This window comes from Protopterus annectens, chromosome 2.part1 (genome assembly GCF_019279795.1).
Source record: "Protopterus annectens isolate FY-2018-M chromosome 2.part1, PAN1.0, whole genome shotgun sequence".
In the NCBI taxonomy this organism is placed as follows: Eukaryota; Metazoa; Chordata; order Ceratodontiformes; family Protopteridae; genus Protopterus; species Protopterus annectens.
The window spans coordinates 1,593,412,768-1,593,440,597 of NC_056729.1; positions in this window are offsets into that span (position 1 = coordinate 1,593,412,768).

Consider the following 27,830-nt stretch of genomic DNA (forward strand, 5'->3'; position numbering starts at 1 on the left):
ACAATACTAAGGAGCTTTGGTCCTTTTGGAAAACCATTTGAATGTTATAGATGGTTGATTGGATGAGATAGAAAAACTTGAAGGGAGTGGATTTTGGAAAATTTGTTAATAATTACAGTATCCAGGATGGTGTCATTATTGGACTGGAAGTTTGATCTTGCTTGATTGTGGTTGAGAAAAGGATGCCAAGGGTAGTTAGGCAGCTTAGGAGGTACTCTTTAGTAGATACATTGAAGTTCATATTAAACTGCCATGTAAAATCACATTAGTTTTACCAAGCATTCCAGGGAGAGAGTTTGAAGGAGGATTTAAAACTAAATTAAGAAAGGGAGTAGGAGGTAGTAAACAATGGTGAGTATGAGTTTTATTAATGTATGGATTATTGGTCTGATGACAAGGCAGTTGTGTGAGTAAAGGATGCATAGAAGGAAGCAATTAGAATCCATGACAGATGAGAGCTGATAAACAGAAGATAGACACCAGCTATTCTGTTGCCTCATGTGTAAAATTAAACTTCAGGAAGTAAAAATTAAGGCTTTGTGAAATATGTTTGAGCCAGTTTTCAATGAGGGCTTTAGGGCTATGACATATAGGTTAGTATGGAAAAGCTTGGTACTAATACTAGCTATCATACTGTTAATATTGCCCACATCTAGAATGCTAAGACCAAATCCTGAATACCTTTGGTTTAGGAGCTTAGGAGTTATGCAATGGGAAAGTTAATAAGAAAAGAGGTTTCGGGGCCTGAGCTAAATTCGATGTTGTGTGAGAATACAAGAAGAAGCCAAAGGATTGAGCTGAAGGAGGATGTTTTGAACATTTATCCATATAAAAGTAGACTAGAAGAATTAAGCATATTAAAGGTGGGGATCAGTAACGGATGTGGGAATTTGAATATTTTGGACAGAAGTGGGGACAGGATGACCAAAGGGAAAATTGTGGATAAGGTTAAATGGGGGAGTCCAAACAATTATGGGCAGGTGTTGGAGATTATCAGTGAGAATTAGAAAGTTAGGTAACAGCAATTAGATAAATGGTACAACAGGTATGTACTTGAGCAACTAGATATTGTAAATTATTATGGTTTGCACTTTTAAAGAAAAGGAGGAAAAAATAGGGACTGAGATACTGAGAAGCAGGGAGAGGGAGAATTGTAGAAAGACAGTGAGTAGAAGACAATAAAAAACAGCTGTACAGTGATTCTGCTATCAACAGAAATATTTGCTTGGATTAGGGGAAGTATGGAAGATCGTGGAGAGATGTAAAAGTCAAATCACCTGTTGAAGGGTACTGTAAAATGTGTTAATAAAATCAACAACACACCATTTACATGCCACCAAAATGGACAGGTTGAGGAAGTGCAGCAACTAGCTCACCCTGCTGCTACCAAGGTAGGTTGCATTGCTTGAGTGAGACCCCATAAACCATGTTGTTGTGAAATTACCCCCACTACTCCTATACTTATTGTAGCCTCAGGTCCCCTCCCCTTCCAAACAACCAATCCAGTTACATCTCTTCATTATCCCCTCCCTTTCACCTCCTCCTATACTTAATCACCCCCTCTCCCATTCGAGCCCAAAAGGTCCCATAGTCATTACTATACTCCACCCTGTTACCATCTCATAGCCCCCTATAATCCTACTTCCTCCTGCACACATACCTTCTAACCATTCACTTATATCTAAATCACACCATGTCTCCTCCACAGCCTCTTATCCTTCTCTCTCTCACCATACTTCTTCTAATCCCTCTGTACCATGCTACCTCTTATTCCTCTCACAAACTACCCCCTTCATTCCTATCCCCCACCATCTCCACCAACTCCCAACCTCACTCCTCCAGATCCCACTTTCACACCATATCCTCCTCTCTACTTCAACCAAACCCACTTCACTACATCAAGCTAAAACTTTTTCCATCCCCAATAACATGCCAAATACCTAAAGCTATATTACACATCCCACAAAACTCAAGGAATAAGCCTAACCCCCTGCTCCCATTCCCTTTTAACTGACTATGCTTATCAGGTGACATACACCCCAACCCAGGCCCTACTACCAGCAACATTCCAACTCCCCTTACTGCTACAAATATTACCAACCCTAAATTTCTCAAACTCCTAACCATCAATGCCCAGAGCCTAAAAAGCAAAATATCCCACTTCCATGCCTGGCTATACCATACCCTTCCTGACATAGTAGCTGTCTCAGAGACATGGCTAAAACCCAATATTTCTTACTCCAGAGTCCTTCCCCATGAATTTCAAGCTCTCAGATATGACCACCTAAATAGGAAAGGAGGAGGAGTAACCCTAATCTACTCTAGCCTACTCTCCCTCACTCCTTACCAAAACCCTATTCCTCAATCCAGCATCACTGAACTAGTCATAGAAATACTCAGAATAAATAATTATAAAAGCATTTGTGTTATAGCCCTCTACATCCCCCCCGAAAATAATACTTCTACACTTGAAGACATTCTACTATGGGCCTCAACCAATATTAAGCTTGAGACATACATCCTAGGAGATGTAAACACTGACTGGAACAAAATTAGTAACAATAATCCCACCATCTTAATCAACCTATTTAATTTTAGTCACCTTACAAATTCCATTACCAGACCCAATAAAAACAACCCCCCAGGCTCCATACTTGACTGGATTCTAGTCTCTCACCCAAATAAAATCTCCCATAGTGGCACCTTACCAGACTCTATTAGTGACCACTTCATAGGTTCATAGGTTCATAGGTTCATAGGTCCATACTAGGCTATCTGCCCTAGGGCATTTATAAGCCTAGCCAGAGTGTGTTTGGCTTTCGCCACCCATTTTAAATGAATTTTGCTATGCCCTTTTTCTAGGTTAGTATACTGTGCTTCTGTCTAACAGTGACACAGAAGTGATACCCGGGGTAAACCTACTATCTCCCATCCACTCATCAAGATTCCTCTTGAAGAGAGTCAATGAGGGACTCTGCCTAACCTGGACTGGGATTTTATTCCAGAGTGAAGGGAGCCTCTGGGTTATGTATCTGTCCCTCCAGCATGTCCTATTTATTTCAGTGCTGAGGTTCAAGTCTCTCAAGCTCGTAGCTCGATGGGATTTGGATTTTCTGAGTTGCAGCATGTCCATTAATTCTGGGTTGGACATGGCTTTATACGTCAGGCACAGATCGCCTCTGAGCAGGTGGTATGCCACTGAGTAGAGCTGGAGTTTCTTTAACCGGGCAGCATATGCCATCTGTTTGAGCCTTTGATCCTCTTCATGAGGTACTTTTGGGGTCTTTCCAGTTGCAGGTGTCTGGTAAGATACATCCCAAAAGGGGCATTTTACTCAATTATGGGCCTGATGAGGGATGAGTAAAGAGGCACGATGACCTCCCCTGATCTAGATGTGAATCCCTTCATGATTAGGTGAGCTATATAAAATGTTTTTCTAACCACTTTGGCCACGTGGTTGTCAAATGAGGGATTGCTGTTAACTTGGGTCTCCAAGTCCCTAATTACTTCTTCCGTACTTAATGGATTACCACCTATGTGGTAATTTGTGGGCACTTTGTTTTTGCCAAAAGGGATGACTATACACTTTTTGGCGTTTAGCTTGAGGCCATGGCTCTGGCACCAGTTGTCTGTTTCTATGAGTGCCTTTTGTAGGATGCTTGTGTTGGCTGGAGAGTCGATTGTGGTGCTCAGTTTGCAGGGCTTGCCAGCCTTCATCCATAGAGCAACCCCCTCCACTCCTCACCAACACTAATATATTCACACACGAAACCTCACAAACTTTAACTCCACAACTTTCTGTAATTCTCTCAAACTAATAAACTGGGATAATCTAAAAACTCTTCCTCTAGACCATGCCGTTGAATTCTTCAACTCAGCCTTCTTAGATACCCTTAACTCCCAAGCCCCTCCTAAAACAAAACTTATAAAAACCAATTCAGTGCCTTGGCTTACTAAAGACACCAAAATACTTATGCAACAAAGGGACAAGACCTGGAAAATTTACCATCGCAATAAGCACCCTGACACCCTTCTTAAATATAAACAACTCCGTAATCTAGTATCCTTTCTGAACCCTTGCTATATTATCTATCCCAGAGTCCTATCTACCCTCTTCCTAATTCCCCTTCACTACCTCCATCCCTACTAGTTTCCCCTTTTTTCTCTCCCTGAATTTGCTTTCTTCTTTCATTGCTCTCTCCTCCTTATATTATTCCCTTAGCCTCTGTATACCCTTACTCTGGTTTCCCTTCTCCTGCCTCTTGCCCTGGACTTCCACCTTACTGATTGTCTCTCTCCCACTGCTCTCACCTTACTTGTGTCTGCCCCGCTTCGCTCCCCTCCCTACCCTCAATTCCCACCCACCCCCAGGGGTCCTTAACTTATTACACATTGGACACTCCTTCTATCGCTCTCAACCAATCGTCTTCCTCTACATAACTAAACCTCTCCCCTTGTATATTTTACCTCTTTAGTTTCTCCAACCTCATCTGGCTCCACCCATCTCCACATTCTATCTTTAGTTCAAACTCACATTATCTGTTATCCCCCATTTAACAGCATCACTTTCCTTCTCCATATCTACTTTCACCCTTTCCCAGCCTTCCCTTACTCGGTACTCCTACTAAATAGTACCTACCTGTTTACTATAACCTCTGCCTATCTTCTATTTGCTTTATCTGTTCTCCTTTTCTCCTTTTCTATCTACACCTTTCTCTGTAGGTTGGCACATTACTACTTGTCCTTTAACTTCACTGCTATCACTAACTATATTCACCTGATACTTACTTACTACCATGTCACCTATACTCAAAGCTGTTTTCACACATATCCTTATCTTTTCTGCTACTATAGCCTTCCTATCCATACCTTATTACATCACCTTCTTTGAAAACAGTACTTTACATGAACATAACCTTCACCTCCAACAGACTTTACCAACCTCTTCTGTCAACACCCTCAATCATAGTAATATAACCTGTTCCTCTAACTTTTTACTACCAAACTACCACAGAACATCTCATATGTCATACTACTTAAACAAAAAGTATCTTTATAGCGCACCAAAGATCCTTAAATCCCAATTTTACCCCCAGTGCAACCTCTTCCTACACAGAGATATTCATCCTAACCCTGGTCCTAATACTAACTGTAACTTAAATCTAAACAATACTACTTTACCAATACCACCATCATGTACTAAAGCAGCCAACTCCCTTCAAATAGCTCACCTCAATATTAGAAGTATAAATAACAAAACTCACCACCTACATGCACTCCTAGACTTACATTCATTTGATATTCTATGTCTCACTGAAACTTGGCTAAAACCCTCTACTCAAGACCAGGAAATCACCCCTCCTGGCTATAATATACTTAGATATGACCGCATAAAAAAGAAAGGTGGAGGTATAGCCATTATCTATAAATCTAATCTTGAAGTGACCCTCTATAATGAACTTCCATCACTAGACTCCAGAGCCGAAATATTATCTATCAAACTTCAAATTAACAATAATAAATCAATCTTTCTAATTTGTTTGTACCTTCCCCCTGGAAATAATACACATATTCTTGAAAACTTACTTAGCTCACTTTCTAACCAACTACCCCAAGAAACCATAATACTTGGTGACTTCAACATTGACTGGTTAACCTGTTCATCCCAGAACCCTACTAACCACATAAACCTCTATGGGTTCTCTCAATTAATAACCACTCCAACTAGAATCCACAAACCTAATAAAAAAGAAACAACTCTGGATTGGATCCTTATTAATAACCATCCTAACATCTACACTCCAGGAACTCTTCCTGATAATATTAGTGACCATATGCTCACATATGTTGTTAGACAAAAATTGCATATCCCAACTACCCATAAACTCAAGACATCCCGCTCAAGAAAATTCTTCAATCCTGAAAAGTTCCTGACTGAATTAAAAGCATGTGACTGGTCTCCACTGACTCACCTTGAACTTAATGAGGCAGTGGCCTACTTTAATACCAACTTTCTACAGATCCTTGACTTTCATGCTCCCATTCGCTCTACTAGGATAAGATCCAAAACAGCACCATGGCTAACTAGACAAACTAAGAAGAAAATGATCCTGAGAAATAAAATGTGGGCTAAATGGAGAGCTACCAAATGTCCATCAGATCACCTCCTCTTTAAACAATTAAGAAATGCTACTAAGAAAGATACTCATACAGACAAAAAGGAATTTTATCTACACCTTCAACAATCCACTCAACACACCCCTCAAAAATTCTGGTCAGGTATTAACACACTTCTTAAACCAGGACATACAACTACTCCTACCCCTTCAGGCTTTAACCTTAACAATTTCACCCTGATCCCTGATGCCTTTAACAAGTATTTTACAGAAGTCATTCAAACCCTAGCTAATTCATTACCCTCATCCACAGTTATCTTACCAAATACCCCTAGCACCTCCTTGAATGCCTTTCACCTTCAACCTGCAGCTACATCTCTTATTTACAAGCTTCTCAAGAAACTTAAACCTTGTACTCCATCCGCTGACCAACTGCCATCAGAATACCTACAAATTGCTGTAGAAGCTATAGACTACCCCATATCCATACTTATTAATAGGACTATCTCTGAAGGAAAAATTCCCACCATATGGAAAATATCTCATATAATTCCTCTACATAAAGGTGGCTCCTCTACTGAGTTCTCAAACTTTTGCCCTATTGCCTTACTCTCCCCATTAGCAAAGATTATGGAAAGATGCATACACAAACAATTTCTCAACTACCTTCTACAAAACAGACTACTAGCCAATTGTCAACATGGTTTCAGACCTTCCCACAGCACTACAACTGCCCTCCTCTCCTTCACTGACACTATAAATAACAACAAAAACAATAATCTTTTCTCCTCTGCTCTATTCCTAGACCTGTCAAAAGCTTTCGACATGGTTAACCATAACATACTTCTTGATAAACTAAATCACTATTCTCTTGGCTCACAAGCACTTCAATGGTTTAGGAGTTATCTCCAAAACAGGCAACAAGCAGTGCTATGGGACAACAACCTATCTTCCTTACTACCAGTAAACATTGGGGTTCCTCAAGGCTCTATATTAGGTCCCCTTCTTTTTTCTTTATTTATAAATGACCTACACGTGAATATACCCCAAGCCATCTGCATTCAGTATGATGATGACTCAACTTTAATCTGTTCTGCTAATAATGTTTCCTCCCTCCAGTCCCTCACCCAAACAGTCTTCTATAATGTAGAAAAGTGGTTTATGGAACACTCCCTCCTTCTTAATGCCAAAAAAACAAAACTTCTTCTCTTCACTCCTACTCACAAATCTTCCACACCTTTTTTCACTATCTCCTCTAATAATGCTACCTGTATTAACCCAGATATGACCACTCGCCTACTAGGTGTAACTATTGATAACCTTCTTAATTTTGATGACCATATTAACAACACCATTAAATCAGTTAACAAAAAAATAGGTACTCTCTACAGAATTAAACCCTTTCTTACCCCAGCAGCTAGAAAAACCATTGCCCAGACCCACCTGATCTCTACCCTTTTCTATGCCTCTGCTATATATACTAACTTATCAAAAAATAACATGACCAAACTCTCTACCTGTTATAATAGTATATCTAGATTCATTACTGCTACTCCCTTTAGAACTCACCATTGTCTCAACCTCAGGCAACTCGATTGGTTAGAACTAAATAGCCATTTACTCTATCAGCAACTACTTATCATTCATAAGTCTCTTCACTACCCTGAAGCTACCCCAAGCCTTACAAAACTTATTTCACCTTATAAGAACCTAGCTACTCTACGCTCTGCTAATAAACTCCTAGTAGCCTCAACTAAATCTTACAATAAAGCTGGTGACTCATTATTTTCAAATTCTGTTGGGAAAATCTGGAATCAACTCCCTCAAGAAATGACTAACCTAGACTCCACACCCCTATTCAAAAAACACATCAAAGAATATCTTAAAACTCAGTGGCTATGTCCTTGTGCTAAACCCGACTGAAATTACTTCTCCCTTACTCCTACCTTCCCCCACTATCCCCTAACTGTGCCTCTAAATAATATATTTAATTGATGTCAGCTACTTCTTTTATATTGACTTTTCAAAAGATTTGTTTTATTTTCCTACTCCATGTTATGCCGTCTTGTGATTTTCTTATCAGTTTTTATTATTCTAACTTTAGTATGCTGCATACCTGAAATTTGTATTGTTAAGCAGCTGTTTTTGGTTAACTTGCCTTGTGTTTGCTAGTTGTTTTTTTTTGTTAAATTCTTACACAAGCCTACCATTGTACTTTTTGTAGTTTGCTTATCATGTTTTTTGCTGTTAATATTTTCTTACTTCATGTAATTGGAGATTTTCTCCCCGGGCCTCTACTGAAAACGGATATATGTCTAGCTAGACTAGCCCGGTCAACAAATGTAAAATAAATAAAAATAAAAAAATCTAGGTAAAAAAACATATTATAAAGGATAAAAAAATCATACTATACCAAACTCCAATCAAATCACTCAACAAACCCCCAAAAATTCTGGAACTTCATTAACTCTCGTCTCAAGCCAGGTACCAAAACAAATCCTTGTCCTGACACTAATAAGATTGACCCAGAAATAGCCACACTATTCAACTTTTTCTTCATTAACTCCATAGCAGAACTCACCAAGACCTTCCCAAACAACAAGTACTCCCCCTACTCAAACCCCCTCCCCAATCTACCATCCCTATCTCTTCTCCCATCTTTCATCTCAAACCCATTTCCACCTCAAACATAAAAAATAAAAAAAAACTCCTCTCTAAGCTTAAGCCTTGCTCCAATGCACCCGACAACATGCCCTCACTCTTTTTAAAACTTGCTGCAGACGGCATCGCCACCCCCATTAGCATTCTCATTAACAGATCCATACAGGAATCTTATGTCCCCAAACTGTGGTGTGCAGCGTTTATCCAACTCCTCCACAAAGGAGGCAAAAATAATAGCATCTCCAACTTCCGGCCCATAGCCATTCTCTCACCTATTTCAAAGATATTTGAAAAATGTGTCCACCTCCAGCTCATTCCTTTCCTTATAAATAACCAACTCCTCATCCAACTCAACATGGATTCCATCCTGGCCACAGCACAATAACTGCTCTTCCCTAGACATAATAAACCACGCCTGTGACTCTGGAGAACTAGTATCCACAGTCCTTCTTGACCTCTCCAAGGCCTTTGATACTGTCTCCCATTCCCACCTCCTAAATCATCTTTCCAATCTTAATCTCTCACACAACACCCTTACCTGGTTCAGCAGCTACCTCTCTGACCAATCTCAGGCCATGAAATGGAAAACTGGCACCTCAACCTTCCTTCCAACTCCAACTGGAGTACCCCAGGGATCCACACTCGGCCCAATGCTCTTTAACATCTTTATTAATGAATTCCATGCAGCCATTCCTAACACTAAGATAGTTCAATACGCAGATGACTCAACTCTAGTTTGCTCGGCTCCTAACCTCCCTGAACTTCAAACAAAAACTCAAACTGCTTTTTCTACTACTGAGAACTGGATGCTTTAAAATCACCTCTCTCTAAATGCCACCAAATCCAAAATTCTACTCTTCTCTCTAAATCTCTCCCTCTTGACAAAACCTCCTTCAATATTATAGTCATGCCAACTCCACTATAGAAGTTGTTCCTTTTGCTAAACTTCTTGGGGTCACTATTGATGAACAGCTAAAATTCGATACCCATATTTAGCTAAATATTAAGAAAACACATCAGAAACTTGGCATGCTGTATAGAAACTCCCAGTTTCTCTCCCCTTTCACAAGACAGACCCTTGCCACTACCTACTTACTACCATCTCTGATGTATGGTGCCCCCCTACTAACCAACTTATCTTCGTCTATCTCTTCTAAACTGGAAACCTGTTACAACAAAATCTCGAAGTTCGCCACCAAGTCCAAGTACTCTACCCACCACTGCATACCTCTCCACCAGCTGCAATGGCTAGAACTTCCCAACTATCTGGACTACCTCCAACTCACTACAGCCCACAATCTTATTTTTAAGCCAACTATGTGCCCTGCACTAACAAACATCTTACCACTATACAACCCTCATAGAACTCTAAGATCTGCCCACCAAAATCTAATTTCTGTACATAAACCAAATCGTCCCCCAGGTCAGCTTCTTCTATCCTTTTCCTTAGCCAAAAAATGCAACTCTCTTCCTCCTTCTCTAAGAATTTCTGAAAACTTTGATCACTTCAAAACCCAGCTCCATTCTAATCTCTCTAATAACAGGAAATGCAACTGTACTCTACCTACCTAATCCTGCCTAACACATGCATACATCCATACAAATAAACTATCTTTCCACCTTACCCAATAGGAGATCAATCTTACTTACTGTTTTCTTACAAATGTGATTTTAATACTATTCTCAGATGATTTAAAACCTCAGTACTATGGTGATTCTCTACTATGGTTCTCTAATGTATTAACATGTAAATATGCACTGTATATTATACTATGTTGCAATTTTACTTTACTTATGTTTAACTTTTTAACATGTACTACTTCCTTAACTATTATTATGTCTATTATGTTTTACGGAGCTTTTCTCACCGGGCCTCCACTGAAACGGGCCCCTTGAGCCCAGTGGACCTCCCCGGTCATCAAACTGGAAATACATAAATAAATAAATAATTAGCTGCTGGTAAAATTAGTGCTAGCTTGTGTCACAAGATGCTTAAGGTAGAGAAGAAAAGAAAAAAGTTGGAGGAAAGAAAGCTTGTGCAACTCGATAAAATATGAGATTTGTAAATAGAAGAATTTTTACAAACTGAAAATACTGAAATGTATGTCAAGATGTCAAATGGAAAGAGCAAAGGAAGTGGGTGAAATAGAATTAGAAATGAAGAATGAAGAATGAAAAGGACAAAAGAAAAGCTGTTATATTCTTGAGGGTAGATTTGATGGATTTAAACTGCTAAATCATGTTCTCTGTTCTTTTTGTTGAAAAGCAGATTTATTCTTACTTAATGAGCTTTTCATTTGGGTTGTGAGCTTTGTATAGTATGTGTAATCGGTACATAATACAATAACATTAAATGCCATTCAGTCTGCTAGACAAACTCTTTAATAGCCAGAAAAGTAAATAAAATTTCCTATTTAGGTCTGTTGCTAAGTATTCCATGAAGGAAAGAGTTAATAAAAGCATCAGCAAAAAGCAAGGACGTAACTATATATATATATATATATATATATATATGAGATCCATACTGATCCGCGAATGCACTTTCCACCAAAGCAGAAATCACCGAGCATACTTAACCAAAAGTGCTGTTCACTGAAGCAGCACTTTCGGATAAGTATGCTCGTTGTGCCGGTCATACTATGGTGCGGATAAGGGACAATTCCCTTTTCCCCACTGTAGTGCAACCTCATAGTGAGAATATTAAGGTAGGGGGGTGGGGGGTGCAGGGAGGCTTGCTCCCCTGCATAGAAGTAGGTTTAATGTTGTTTTTTTTTTAAACATACTTTACTGTAAACGCTTTTTTGGTGAAAGCACTTTTGGTAAAGTATGTTCGGTGATAATGGATTTGGGCTTTTGATCTTTCGATCAAAAGCCCTATATATATATATATATATATATATATATATATATATATATATATATATATATATATACCAAACTAGTGAAGGTAAATCCAAACAACGAAAAAACGAAAACCAGGAGGTAAAGCAGTCACAAGTGGCAACCAAACACCAAATCAAAAAATAGTTGAACGCAGCTTTATTTAAAATCAAGTAGCGTTTTCGCTGCTGTAACAACTGCAGCTTCTTCAGAACAAACATACAAATAAAACTAGCGCCAAAATTTAAATAGTGATTCAGAGGTGTGGCCGACAACATCACTTCCTCAAAAGCGCTAAATACTTTTGATTTAACAATCGCTAAAACAAAACCTAATATGTGCATCAACATACAACATAATAAATATATCAGTGTCATGAAGACACTGTCGAAACAACAATATTGGTAAAGTCCACTTCGATAAATCGCATATTACATGCAAAATATAAAAAATCTAACCTGCAGGTGTTTCAATGTAGGTTTTTTATATTTATAATTGTGAGTCTGGTTATTGCAGCAAATATAACATTATAACATTAAGTTAAAACAACTTTTAAAAGTGATGCAACTATTTTAGCTGCGTTCAACTATTTTTTGATTTGGTGTTTGGTTGCCACTTGTGACTGCTTTATCTCCTGGTTTTCGTTTTATATATATATATATATATATATATATATATGTACATGAAACAATCAAAAATCCACACAGAAGAACGCTGCTGTATAGTAACAAACCAAGTAAATAACAACAAAATTCAGACCTTAATGAAAAACAGCCATAAAACTCATACTTATTACCTGCCATAGGTTCATAGGTTGAACCTATGAACCTATTACCTCCCATAGAGTTAAAACAGCCTTCCACTAGTTATTTCTAATTAGCAACAAGTAACCCATTCATTGCCAAATTACATAGAGAAAATACAGTCATTAAAAATACAGACATTAAAAATACAGGCAATAAAAATGCATTAATAATAAAAATACTAAGACATAGCATTCCACACTATTTCACCTTATTTCCTTAATCTTTTATTTTTCAACTTTGATGTGATAGTTAGGTGGTCATTGAGTCCCTTCCCCAGGTGTGCACTAAATTTTATTATCCATTGTAATTCTCTTTCTTCAGTGATGTTATTAATGTTCCCTAACCTGATATTTTCATGTAAAATCTCCTCCAAGACACTGAACTTAAATGGTGCTTACTGCCTAGTTCCAAAATGAGTTTGGCTACAGCCCTGGACGGCCCAGATCCTCGGAAGAGCAGGAGGAGGAATGAGCAGCAAGACATCAACACGATACAGAGAATGTGGAACCAGGTAAAACGGACTTGATATGGAATATTTCCAAGAGGCATTTAACTGACTGTGAACACTCTGTACTGAACAGAGGACTTTATTATTTATTTATTTTAATTTACATTTGTTGACCGGGCTAGTCTAACTGGATATATGTCCATTTTCAGTAGAGGTCCGGGGAGATAAGCTCCATGACACACAGATAAAATAACAATAGCACACAGTATAAAATAATTACAGTAGTATATACACGCTGACAATTTTGGTTAATGCAGAAATAATTCAAAGAGGACAGAAGTCGATACAATGTAAACTGCAGGTTCAAAATAACATGTAGGTACATTACATAATGAAAAAAAGGAGGCATACAGGCTGATTCCATATCTAAGTACAGTACACAATAATAGAAGCAGCTTAATGTTCAGTAATAAAAATAATGACATTTTTAACAAATAAGTATCCAGAGGGATGGAAATAATGAAATACAGAGTAAAAAGGTAAACAATGTTAAAAAGGAAGATAGAAAACTTTATTTTTATTTATTTATTTTATTTTACATTTGTTGACCGGGCTAGTTTAGTTGGATACATGTCCATTTTCAGTAGAGGCCCGGGGAGAAAAGCTCCAAGCATTAGCAGTGACAGAGATTACAATAATATAGTAATAGTCAAATGAAGTACAGCACATTGTTACACTGAGGTTCAGATAAACTTGTACAGAGTCCTTTAGTAGGTTAAATCTAACATCAAATACAGAGAGCAATCATTTCAGAGATAGCAATCAAAAGAACAACATTTTGAATTGTAAACCATTTTTATCAATTTTTTTTTTTAAGTAGTAAGAAGGTAATCAATATTACAGGTATGTGACATAGAATAGTGGGGTAGAAAAGTGTAGAGGAAAGCAAGAAGGAGAAAGAGATATCAGTCAGGGGGTAGAGCAGGGACAAACCCAGTGAGTTTTAAGATATTCTTTAAGATGCTTTTTAAAAAGATGAGTGGAAGCAAGAGATGAAAGTTCACTAGGAAGCTGGTTCCAGCTTTTTCCTACTGTGTTGTCGAAAAGTGACTCCCCAGGTTTGTTGTTAGATTTAGTAGTGGAAACTAGAATCTTATTAGCTGAGCATAGTGTTGCAAGATATTTGTAGGGGGAATCAGGTTAGTAAGAATTGGGGTATTATTAGGATGATAAAGGAACTTTTGGGTTGATAACAAGTTGTTGACAAAGCACTTGGTTCTGCAGTTCTAACCATCCCAGTTGTTTGAGGTTGTGGCAGTGGTGAGTTCTAAATGGGGTGCCAGTGGCAAATCTGGTTATGTTATTGTAACTGGTGGAACGTTTGGTAAGGTTGTTTCTAGATAGATTGGTATATATTGCAGAAGCATAGAGCAGGTAGAGATCAGGTGTGTCTGGGCAATAGTGATTCTGGCAGAAGGGGTAAGGAACGGTTTGATTCTGTAAAGGGTGCCTAGTTTTTTGTTGACAGACTTTATTGTAGAATTAATTTGGTCATCATAGCTAAGGTTGTTATCAATTGTTACTCCTAGTAGATGGGCTGTAGTGTCAGGGGATATGTTAGTTCCATTGTTAGAGGTTACTGTGAAGTGTCGTTGAGGTGACTTATGAGTGGGAGCAAAGAGTAATAATTTTGTTTTTTTGTGGTTCAGAAGGAGGCAGTGTTGCATGAACCAATTTTCAACACTGTTAAATACTGTTTGGGTGAGGGACTGGAGAGAGGTTATGGATTTGGCTGAACAAATTAAAGTTGAGTCATCTGCATATTGTATGCAGGTGGCTTGAGGAATTATGGTATGCATATCATTAATAAACAATGAAAAGAGAAGAGGTCCTAAAATAGAGCCTTGTGGTACCAATGTTCACAGGGAGGGAAGTAGAATGATTATTATCCCAAAGTACTGTTTGCTGTCTGTTTTCAAGATAGGATTTAAACCATTGTAGTGCTTGTGTGTCCAGTGAGTGGGCTTTTAGTATGTCAATAGGCATGTTATTTTCACCATATCAAAGGCTTTTGAAAGGTCAATAAATAGTGCAGAGGAGAAAGGATTACTGTTACAATTTTTGTTTATGGAGTCAGAAAAGGATAACAGGGCAGTTGTTGTGCCATGGAATGGCCTAAAACCATGCTGGCAGTTGGCAAGTAAATTGTTATGGAGAAGGTGGTCAAGTAGTTGTCTGTGTATGTATTTTTCCATTATTTTAGCTATTGGAAAGAGTAAGGTGATAGGCCAAAAGTTGGAGAGCTCGGTAGATGACCCACCTTTGTGTAGATGGATGATGTGGGATACTTTCCATATGGAAGGGATTTTGCTTTCTAAAATTGTTCTATTTATAAGGATGGAGATGGGATAGGCAATGGCTTTAACTGCAAGTTGCAGGTATTCTGCTGGAAGACAGTCAGCAGAAGGGGTGCATGGTTTAAGTTTTTGAAGGAGGTTGCAAATGAGGGATGTGGGTACAGGTTGTATATGGAAGGTTGGGGTTGAAGTATTATTGGTATTTAATGGTGGATTGGTAATAGGTGGTAAAGTATTAGCTAGGGTTAGAATGGCTTCAGTAAAATAGTTATTAAAGGCATCAGGAATCTGGTTAGAGTTATTATGGTTGAATCCTGAAGAGGGCAGGAGTTTTAGAGTGCCCTGGTTGAAGAAGCTTGTTAATGCCTGACCAGAATTTTTGTGGTTTTTGTTGGTGGGTTTGTTGTAGGTGAATGTAATAGTCTTTTTTGTCTCTGAGAATGTCTTTCTTGGTGGCATTTCTTAACTGTTTAAAGTAAAGTTGATCTGATGGACTTTTGGAGGCTCTCCATTTGGCCCAAATTTTATTTCTGAGGAGGATCTTTTGCCTAGTATGTTTTGTAAGCCAGGGGGCAATTTTGCTTCTTATTCAGGAAGAGCGATAGGGGGCGTGGTAATCTAGGATTTGAAGGAATCTAGTATTAAAGGAGGTCAGTGCTTCATCAAGTTGAAGATGAAACATAGGTGACCAGTCACATGCTTTCAGTTAGTTTTGGAAGCTCTCTGGATTAAAGAATTTTTTGGAGCGGGAGGATTTAAAATTATTAGTATTAGGGCTGTGAAGTTTTTGTTTAATGATATAGATTAGCATATGGTCACTGATATCATTGGGAAGGGTTCCTGGTTTATAAGTATCAAGATGGCTGTTGAGAAGGATCCAGTCTAGGGTGGTTTCCTTATTGCTTGGCTTATGGATTCTAGTAGGAGTGGTTATTATCTATGGGAAACCATGAAGATTTATATGATTGGTAGGATTAGGGGAACTACTGGTTGCCCAGTCTATATTAAAGTCTCCTAACACAATGGTTTCCTGAGGTAGGTGGGTAGAGAGGTAACTAAGTATGTTTTCAAGTGCATTAATATTATTTCCAGGGGGGGGGATATGTGCAAATGAGATAGATATATTTGGAGTTATTGATTTGTAGCTTGGCAGTAAGGGTTTCAGCATTGGTATCTGAGGGTAGGAGCACATTGAAGGGAGAAACTTGGAGTTCAGATTTATACAAAATGGCTACACCTCCACCCTTTTTGATTTTGCTGTCATATCTTAGGATATTATATCCAGGAGGGGTAATCTCCTGGTCCAGAGTTGAGGGTTTTAGCCATCAGGAGGGTGTTAGATGGTCTATTAGGGGTAGTGATAGTAGGATATGTTAGGTTGTGTGGGTTATTGGGAATATTAGTACTGGGGCTAGGGTTTGAATGAATATCACCATCTAATAGGGGGTGTTGTAGAGGATATTGTACAAACTTAAGGATTTTTTAGTAATTGATTAAGATTTTTTTGCCAAGGAAGTAATTAAGATGGTTAGATCTATGGTACTTTGGAAGTATATAGATAGAGGTGGCGGTTATGTTACTATGTTTGAGGGAGTTTATGTGAGAAACAGGTAGAGTTTGTTGGTAGGGTGGTGCTGCTCAGGAAGAAAAGACTGTTCAAAAAAGGTTAGTGTGTATGGAATTGTAAGACAAGCAAGAGTTGTAGTTAAGAGGAGTAGGTTTGTGAATATAGATTTGTATGTTGGGTCCATTAGGATGTATAGAAAAGGAGTTAGGGTATGTTGAGGGAAGGAGTGAGGTGTGTAAGAATAAAGATGGGAGAAGGAGAAAGTGTTGTATGAGATGAAGTAGCTTGAGAAAAGGAGTTAGAGTATGTTGAGGGAAGGAGTGAGGTGTGTAAGAATAAAGGTGGGAGAAGGAAAAAGTGTTGTGTGAGATGAAGTAGCTTGAGAGAAGAAGTGAACCATAAAACTAAATAAAAGGTGGTTGTAAGAGTGAAGCTATAAAATATAGCAATAGAGGGTAAGGTGTGGAAAGGTTAGGGAGTGGACCTAAAAGGTAAAATAGCTTAATTAAGAAATTGTTGAGGTAGGGGGTGTGGTTGTTAAGTAGAAGTAGGATGTGGAAGGGTGATAATGGGAGGGGGTGTGGCAATAGAAGCATATAGCTAGGACCACAGGGGGTGGGTGGGAATTGGGGGTAGTGTAGGGGAACGGAGTGAGCCAAAAGGGAAGACTTAATAAAAAGTAAAGGGAAGGCAGAGCATATTAGGGCAGAGTAGATAGTTAAAAAAATAATCCAAATGCCACGGGAACCTTGCTCCAGTAGAAGAAATTGCGTGATTACCAATACAATGTCCTGAACGCAATTTTATTCAAAATAAACAGTGTTTTCGCCACAGCCTCTGCCGTGGCTTCCTCAGAGAAAGAAATTTTACAAAAAGTGTAATATACATACTCTTTTTTAAAAACAAAAAGCAGGAAATGATGTCAGCGTTACAAAAGCAAACACGCGAGGCAAAGACACCTCGCGTGTATTACTCCCTTATATAAACTATTCAATAAAAGTCCGAAAGGACAATGTAATCAGTTCAAAACTAAAAGCATTTAACATATGAGCAACATGAAATATAAAAATTAGAATGTAAATAAACAATTGTATTATTAAAAAATAATACATGTATATATTGATTAATATAATTACATGTACATATTGTTAAGAGCTCGTATTTAGATGTAAAGAAAAAATGTAAAAAAAAAAAAAAAAAAAAAATTACTTAAACGCTGGAATGGTCCAAGTCTTATTACAACAAAGTTGTAAAATGCCAGAACATGTATATTAATATATAATAACTTTGTTGTAATAAGACTTGGACCATTCCAGCATTTAAGTTATTTTTTTTTTTTTTTTTACATTTTTTCTTTACATCTAAATACGAGCTCTTAACAATATGTACATGTAATTATATTGATCGATATATACATGTATTATTTTTTAATAATACAATTGTTTACTTACATTCTAATTTTTATATTGGATGTTGCTCATAAGTTAAATGCTCTTAGTTTTGGACTGACTATATTGTCCCTTCGGACTTTTATTGAATAGTTTATTTAAGGGAGTAATACACGCGAGGTGTCTTTGCCTCGCGTGTTTGCTTTTGTAACGCTGACATCATTTCCTGCTTTTTGTTTTTAAAAAAGAGTATGTATATTACACCTTTTGTAAAATTTCTTTCTCTGAGGAAGCCACGGCAGAGGCTGTGGCGAAAACGCTGTTTATTTTGAATAAAATTGCGTTCAGGACATTGTATTGGTATTCACACAATTTCTTCTACTGGAGCAAGGTTCCCGTGGCATTTGGATTATTCTTTTGTTTTTACTTGTTTCAGTTTATTTAGAGTAGATAGTTAGTCAGGGTTAGTACAGGGACATAACCAGTGCATTCTGAGGAAAAGTTTCAGTCTGTTTTTGAAGAGTGATAAAGAGGAAAGTGAGAAAAGGTTGCTTGGTAGGAGATTCCAGAATCTTCCCACAGTATTCGAGAAGAGAGAATCCCCAGCCCTGTTGTTAGATTTAGATGTATTAACCAGAAGTTTCTGAGATGAATATAAGGACTTCAGATTATTATAGGGGGTGATGACGGTGGATAGAGTAGGAGTATTGGAAGGTTGGTAAAGAGTCTTATGGGCAATGATTAGTTGGTGGTACTTGAGCAGATTCTGTAGTTCCAACCATTTAAGCTGCTTTAAATTAAAGCAGTGGTGAGTTCTAAATGGGTTGCCAGTAGCAAATATGGCTATGTTATTGCAGGAGGTTTCCAATTTATTGAGGTTGTTCTTAGATAGATTAGTGAAAATAGTTGAGGCATAGAGGAGTGTAGAGATTAGATGAGTGTGTGCAATAGTAGTTCTAGCTGTAGGTGACATGAAGGGTTTAATTTTGTAGATAGACAAGTTTTTTGTTGACAGATTTAATAGTGTTGTTGATGTGCATGTCAAAGGTAAGGTTGCTATCAATGGTGATACCAAGTAGCTTGGTAATTAGGTCAGGTGATGTAATGGTACCATTAGTGGATGAAACAGAAAAATCTATGGAGGAGGACTTAAGATTAGGATTGAAAAGGAGGAGTTTAGTTTTTTGGGGAGTTTAAGAGAAGGCAACAAAGAGTGAACCATTTTTCAACAGTGTTAAATACTTTTTGGGTAAGGGAGTGAAGTTCAGAGGTGGTTGTAGTGGAGCATACAAGTGTGGAGTCATCTGCGTATTGTATGCAAGTAGAATGGGGAATTGCTTGATGAAGGTTGTTGATGAATATGGAGAAAAGGAGAGGTCCTAATAAGTACCCCTGAGAGACACCGAGGTTAACTGGTAGGTGGGTAGATAGAGTGTTGTGCTAAAGCACAGCCTGTTGTCATTATTCTAAGTAGGATTGGAACCATTTGATAGAGAGTGCATCTAAGGACAGGGATTTGAGGAAATCTATCAGAATTTGATGATTTACCATATCAAATGCTTTGGACAGATCGATAAATAGTGCAGATGAAAGCAAATTGCAGTTATGGTTTTTGTTAATACAATCTGCAAAGGAAAGGAGGGCAGTGGTATTGCTATGGGAAGGTCTGAAACCATGTTGACAGCTAGAAAGTAAGTTATTATGGATTAGGTGGTCTAGCAATTGCCTTTGGATGCATTTCTCCATGATCTTTGCCAAAGGGGAAAGAAGGGCTATAGGACGGTAAATGGAGAATTCAGTGGAGTTTCCACCTTTATGAAGAGGGATAATATGGGAGACTTTGCAGATGCTAGGGATGTGACCTTCATTAATAGTTCTATTGATAAGAATGGAGAGGGGGTAAGCAATCGATTTGGCAGATTTATGTAGGTATTCAGCAGGTAGTTGGTCTGCTAAAGGAAAGCATGGTTTCAGTTTTTGGATTAGGGCAAGAATATGGGTTATTGGGACTGGTTGGAAATGAAATGGAGGGGGTGTGGTTTTGTTATAGGTAGGTAAAGTAAAATTATTAGGTGATAACTGACTGCCTAGTGTTTGGATAGCATCAGTGAAAAAGATATTGAAGGCATTGGCAGTAAGCATTTACTGGATTGATCTGGATGTAGTAAATGGATGATGCATGCCCAGAACTGTTGTGGGTTATTATGGTCAGCCTTCTGAAATTGAAGGTAGTAGCTTCTTTTATCAGATAGTATAGCTTTCTTAGTGTTATTTTTAGCTGTCTGAATTTTTGGTGGTCTACAGAATTTTTAGTCATTCTCCATATGGCCCAGTATTTATTTCTGAGATGGATTTTATGTTTGATTTCTATAGAAAGCCATGGGGCAGATTTGGTCTTGATTCTAATTGTACAGGTTGGTGCATGGTGATCAAGAATGGCTAAGAAGTTAGAATTAAAGTATTGAACTGCATCTTCTAGAGGGAGGTATTTTAAGGGAGACCAATTGCATGCTCTAAGTTCCTTTTGGAAAAGATCAGGGTTAAAGTTCTTTTTGGATATGACATTCCTGATTGTGGTAGGAATGGGAGCATAGGTTTTATGCCTGATGATGTAGGTAAGTGAGTGGTCACTTATGTCATCAGGAAGGGTTCCAGATTCATATATTTAAGGATGATTATTTATCAGAATTCAGTCTAATGTGCTTTCTTTCTTGTTGTGTTTGTTTATCCTGGTAGGGGAGTTGATGGTTTGAGAAAAAAACATATAGGTTGATGAAGGTGGCAGGGTGGCTGCTGCTACAGCAATTCCAATCAATGTTTATATCACCAAGGATTATAGTTTCTTGGGGCAGGTGTTGAGATAGCTAGAAAAGGATATTTTCTATGGTGGTATTGTTATTACCGGGGGGGGGGGGTTAGATAGATATACATAATATAGATGGCTTTTGCATTGTTAAGTTGAAGTTTGGATATGAGAATTTCAGCATTGGTATTAAGTGGTGGTTTAGAGTCATAGGTGGTTAATTGTAATCCTGATTTAAACAGAATAGCAACCCCCACCCTATTTGGCTACACAGTCAAGTCTCAGGATATTGTACCCTGGTGGGATAATTTCATTGTCTTTGGTTGGAGGTTTTAGCCATAATTCTGTTAAACAATGAATGTCAAAGGAGTAGACTTTTAAGAGAGCATGGAGTTGAGCAATTTTATTGTTAATGCTTCGAATATTAAGATGAGCTACAAGGAGTGAATTAGATGGTTTAGTAATGGAATAATTAGTGGAGTGGTTGGGTTATGGAGAGAGAGAGATAGGAGTTGTTGTTGGGCCTGGGTTTGGGTGAATGTCTCCATCTTTTAATGAGTGGTGTTGTTTGAGATAGTTTGTATTTGGGAGTCTGCTATTTAAGAGTAGAGATCTCCTGGGATCGAGGTTGTTATATCTAATGTGGAGTATTCTATGATATTTTGCTAGTAGATAGCTGGGAGTTGTCGTTATGTTAGCATGGTTAAAGAGGATGGGTAGAGAAGGAGCATGTTTATCAGGGTGATGACAGTATGGACCTAATGGGGCTTCATAGGAGGAGAGTATGTAGGCAAAAGTGAAAGGTGGATGCAGTATAAGTATGTGAAGTAGTTGGAAATGAGCAGTGGCATAAAATTTATCCATTTGAATGGATAGGATAGTAGTTGTGTTAATTGAAGGTATGGAAATATAGTAGGTGTGGATGAGGGGAGGGGTGTGGTAGAAAATGAAGGGGAGTGGTTCGAGAAGGATGGAGTGGTAATAGATGAGCAATAAAAAAAGTTCCCTCAGAGTAATGGGAGGAAGAAGGGGTGTGGCTAGTAAGTATAAGAGAAGGATCCCGGGGGGGGTGGGAATTGGAGGTAGGGAAGGGAGCGGAGTGAGCCCGCAGGGCAAACGGAGCGGGTTGAGACAGGTAAAGAAGCAGCTAGAGAAGAAACAATCAGCAGTACTGGCTACAGAAAGTAAGTTTGATAAATCAGAAGTGGGTAAAAACGGTGATGAGAGAACCTAGAAACGGTAGTAGTAGATGGTATAGTATAGGGTGAAGTGTAAGGAACTAAAAAGCAGGTCTGGGACTACACAAAATAAGGTAAGTAATAAAGAAACAGGATAAGCATGAGATGAGATTAGGAGAAGGGTGCCACCTAGTGGACAGGTCTGTATTACAGGAAGATATGTGAGGGAGGTAGCTGTATTAAAGACTGGGGAGAGTGAGAGCTAGGATGGGGAGTTACTTATAGATGGTAGGGGGGAGTAAGTGTTAAAGTACTAAAGAGAGAGGGGAGGTAGAGGCTGATGGCTGTCCTGGCTCAGAACATGCTTTGGCACCTATAACAAAGATACAATGGTAGAGAGTATAACTGGCAGTAATTAGACAGCAAACATACTTTTCTTGTTTCCTTCAGAGAGGATGCAGGGAGTTTAAGGCTGATATGTGAGCCTGATGGTATTTGGAGAGGGTCCTTAGGTTCCTAGAAACTAGTGTTGGAAGCACAAGAAGAGCAGGGTAACTTAAGGGAGCAAGAGAGACAAAGTAGTGGACAGAAACAATAGTTAGCACAAAAAAGGCAAGTATGGTCAAGTTACAGAAAACATTCGCTGAGACAATATGTAAAGGTAGTAACAATACATTTCCATTTTCTTGGTAGCAGCAATAGAAAAAAATATATAAAACAAGAGGTCAGTTCCTCTAAACAGAAGCAGTAAAAATAAAGTTAGCAATAAACATTCACTTCTACTAGGGAGCAGCACTAGTTAACACCTTAAAAACTAGTTCTGTGAGTCAATGTTGTATTAGGGCACTGAGTGGAGGGTCAGTAGGACTGCTATCAGTGCATTGGGATAGACTATTAAAGCCCTGATGTAGTGCTGCATAGATACATTTTGACTAGCAGTTCCCAGTGCGGCTACACAGCTAGCCTAGGGGTTTAATACAACAGTCAACAGGAAATGATAGCCAGGTATACTATTTTCAGCAATTTAGCTCCTAGTACTCTACTGAGCTAAAGAACCAGAAAGGCTACTAGTGGTTATTGCCAATTACCAGCTAAAAGCTGAAAACCCATTACCTGAAGTACACATAGCCTAATGGTACACAACAGGCCCCAGGGGCAATAACCAAGAATGTGCTTACTCCTGAGGCTCCTGCAACATCGCTGTGCTAGAGGGGTACTTAATGGAATACAATGTGGGGAACTAAACACAAAGGAGTAAACTCTACTTTCTTTTATTCATGCCAAATCGGCTAATATAGCAGACGTCCTAACTGACTGTAAGTTATTTTTACGTAATGTACAGCTTAAAATTATGTTTGGGGCAAATGATACTGCTGACAGTAATTTCATTTTTAGAAAACCTAGCTTGTATTCATCCCAGAGTCACCCTTTGTTAGATATTTTTTACAAACTTTGTGAAAAAGAATTATATGCGTATTTTACATGTGAGAATACAACAAGGGGCTTTGAAAATTTAAACAAAGAAGAGAAGTTAGCATTGAAAGCACTTGAAAATGATACATCAGTTGTAATACAACCAGCAGATAAAGGGGGTCTAATAGTGATCATGGACAGGCCATATTATTTCCAATGCATGAATGAAATGTTGCAAGATGAAAAGTCTTATAAGATTATTGATGTCAATGTGATAAATGAAATCAGGGACAACATGATAAACATGTTAATGGAAAGTGTTAATAATGAAATTATAACCAAAGATTTGTTCAGATATTTTATGGTAGATCAACCACTGATTCCATCTCTACAAGGACTGCCTAAGATCCATAAAGATCCCTATGCCCCACAATTTAGACCTATGGTAGCTGGTGAGGGATGGTTAACAGAGCCACTATCCATTTATGTGGACAAGCAATTAAAACCTGTGCTACAGGCTCATGAGTATATTTTACAGGATAGTAAACAATTCTTACAAGAATTATATGACTTCACCAAAGGTGATGTGAATGGGATGACAAGTAATGTGTTGCTAGTGACCATGGATGTGGTATCACTGTTCACAGTGATACCCAACAGAGATGGAATAAGTATGGTGAAAAGTTTTTAGACAAAAACGGTGATGTGTTCTACTGGACACATCGATGTATTATGTGACTTGCTAGGAATGATTTTAGAAAGCAATGTATTTGTCTTTGATGAGAAATACTACTCACAAGTATCTGGTGTGGCCATGGGTACTCCATGCGCCAACAGTTATGCCAGTATGGCTATGGAGGAGTGGGAATTGGCATGCATGCTACCACATCCTCTAGCAAGGTTATGTATACAGTTTTACAGACACTTTGTAGATGATCTTTTCATTTTATGGAAAAGGAGTATTACTCAGCTTAAGAATTTTGCACATGACATTAACACCACCAATGAATTTTTAAAGTTCACCTTGATATATTCAGATAGAAATATTGAATTTTCAGATGTTGAGATTAGCACTGACACACTAGGGCAGCTACATTCTGATAGATTTAGGAAGACTTGTCAATGTGCGGCCTATGTCCATAGGACAAGTCCCCCCCCCCACACACATTTTCAATAATGTTGTCAAGGGCCAAGCAATGAGATGCTCCAGACTGGTAGATAGACATAGTCAGTATGAGAAGAAAATTATTAAACTAGAAAAAGATTTTGTCAACAGGGGTTATAACAAGGAACAGGTCAGGCAGGTCTGCCAAGCTACAAAATGTATGAGAAATGATAGCACTAAACCTTTTTCAGCCCATAGAGAATCTAGTAACACTAGGACATTTGATAGTAAAAGAAGTGTTCCCCTGTGTCTTACTTACACTAGTGATAGCAAAGTATTACATGATATTTTTATTAGGAATTGGCATATCCTTCAGTTAGATCATAAAGTGGCAGACCTAGTGGGAAATAGACCATGATTGGTATATAAGAACATGAAGAACTTGAGGCGTAGGTTATGTTATCCGAAGATGGACTCATAGTTAGTTCCTATACCTAAGGTTATGGGTACAGTTAAATGTGGTCAATGCAATTTTTGTGAATATATATCCAAGAAGGGACAGAGCTTATACATCCTGACACTGGTAGATCTTATGTGTTAGAGACAAATGCCAACTATCACTCTAGGAATTTGGTCTACCTTGCCCGCTGTTGCACTTGTGCATCATTCTATATCAGGAAAACAAATAGAAGGTTAAGGGAGAGAATACGGGACCAGATGTATTGCTTGAGGAGGGGGCATGTATATAGTGCTGTAGCCAAACATATTCTGGAGTTAGGCAGTTAGCACCGTTTTAAGTTCAGTGTCTTGGAGATTTTACATTAAAATATCAGGTTAGGAAACATTAAAATATCACTGAAGAACAAGAATTAAAGTGGATAATAAAATTTAGTGCACACCTGGGGAAGGGACTTAATGACCACCTAACTATCACATCAAAGCTGAAAAAATAAAAGATTAAGGAAATAAGGTGAAATAGTGTGGAATCCCATGTCTTAGTATGTTTATTATTAATGCATTTTTATTGCCTGTATTTTCATTGCCTGTATTTATAATGTCTGTATTTTCTCTGTGTAACTTGGCAATGAATGGGTTACTTGTTGTTAATTAGAAATGACTAGTGATAGGCTGGTTTAACTCCATGGGAGGTTTCAAGGCTGTTTTTTCATTAAAGTCTGAGGAAGCAAACTTATTGTTTGTGAAAGCGCTTTCCTAATAAATATTGTTAAGAAAGACTGTGGATTTTGAACATTTGGAGACTGCTGTGAGCTGCTGGAAGTGGATTTTGCTGTTTTATATCTCTATCTATCTATACATATATATATATATATATATATATATATATATATATATATATATATATACAAACATATGAATACACACACACACACACACACACACACACACACACACACGCAAATATATATATATATATATATATATATATATATATATATATATATATATATATATATTTAACTGCTGCCCAAACCTGTTTGGCTTATGAACTCATTTAGTACATAGAGATAATCAGATGTTAAACAGAAGACATCATTACTGTGAAATTCAGGGGACTTCCAGTCGGCACATTTCCAAGCCTGGCACTGTCTAACCTGTCTCCTAGAACATACCATAGAAACATCCATCATACAAGAGTAATCAGGGTTAATCCTGCCCCTGTGTAAAACACCTTTCCCCAGACTGTGGCAAACAGATAGGACCAGATCCCCAGTAAATCCCATCATAATTTGATTATATCTGCGGCATGAGTCAGTATAGCAATGCGTGCCCAAATCATGGCTAAAACCACAAAAGCAGCTAAGAATTTCAGCACTTTTACTTGTTTGTTTTGTTACAGAGTCCCAACAGTGTCAACACCAATGCATGCATTTACATTTGCTTTGGATAGCAACAAAAAATGTAAGTAGATTATTTTACAGGAATTTCATAACCTTAACATAGAAGGTGATTTCTTTTAATTTTTCAGCTTCTGCTCGATACATTTTTATTTATATTGCTCACTTTTGTTTGAATTAAAACAAACTGCCTTTGATAGTTATGCAGGCAGCTGGAATTATGAATGGTTTCTCCCCCACTGTTTCATAATAACAAAGGGTCTACACTGGGTTTGAGCACAGGCATAATTTTTCTCAGATAAGACTCACTGGGACAGAAAGGAACATCTTTAGTTTATACATTAGCTGTTAAAATCTTACTTGTAAAAAAGGAACTGAACATAACTTTTGAAACCAATATTGCCAGTTCAGTTCTTCAAGGAGTCAGATACTTTGGTAAGTCATCTCTTCCACTAGTTTATACCAACCAGACACTCCTTTCTATATTAAATAAGTCTTAATATTCAAGCTATGTTCTCTAGGAGGGCTCTGAATTCCCTAACAGTGAGTATATCCTGAAAGATCAGATCATTTGGTCCAATATGAATAAAAACAGCTCCATACTTCCTTATATTTGGGCATCCTAAGGCCCTACTCACATCCTCAATTTTTACTCTTGGCAGGCATAAAACTATTTGATGATCATTAACCTCTCTGCAAATGTGCATATCAGGTCCTTTAATAAATGAATCTCCAGTTACTAGTATATCATTTCTGACCAGATCTGAAGAATCTCCAACCTCTAGTTCAGTAATGTCTACCATTTTAATTGTTGCAAAATTTGAATTTTCATCACCATTAGTCTTATTAATCTCAGTGGTTTCACCACCTGCATCATTTGTGAATCATTTGTAAGCACCTAATTCTCATCTAGCTGTTTTTGTATTTCCACAGCCTGAGCCATGTTGTCAGTGTCAGTCTTTCTCCTCCTTTTCCTTATACTGATGTTCTTTAATCCTTATGTTTGGTGCAGGGCTGGCTGGAGTCCATGCTGCAGTTGCTGGAGGGGGTGTGGAGATGACTGTAGCAGCCTGAGGCTCAGATGTTATGGGTGTTGCTGGTGGTGGTGGTGTTGCCACCTATTGGGAAGGGAGGCTGACAGGCAATGCTGGAGGGATGGGTACAGGCATAGATGCTGAAGTATCTATCTGACTTCAGAATCTAAATCCCTGTTCTATTTCTGCTGACAATATTCCTGCCAAATTCCTTAAGA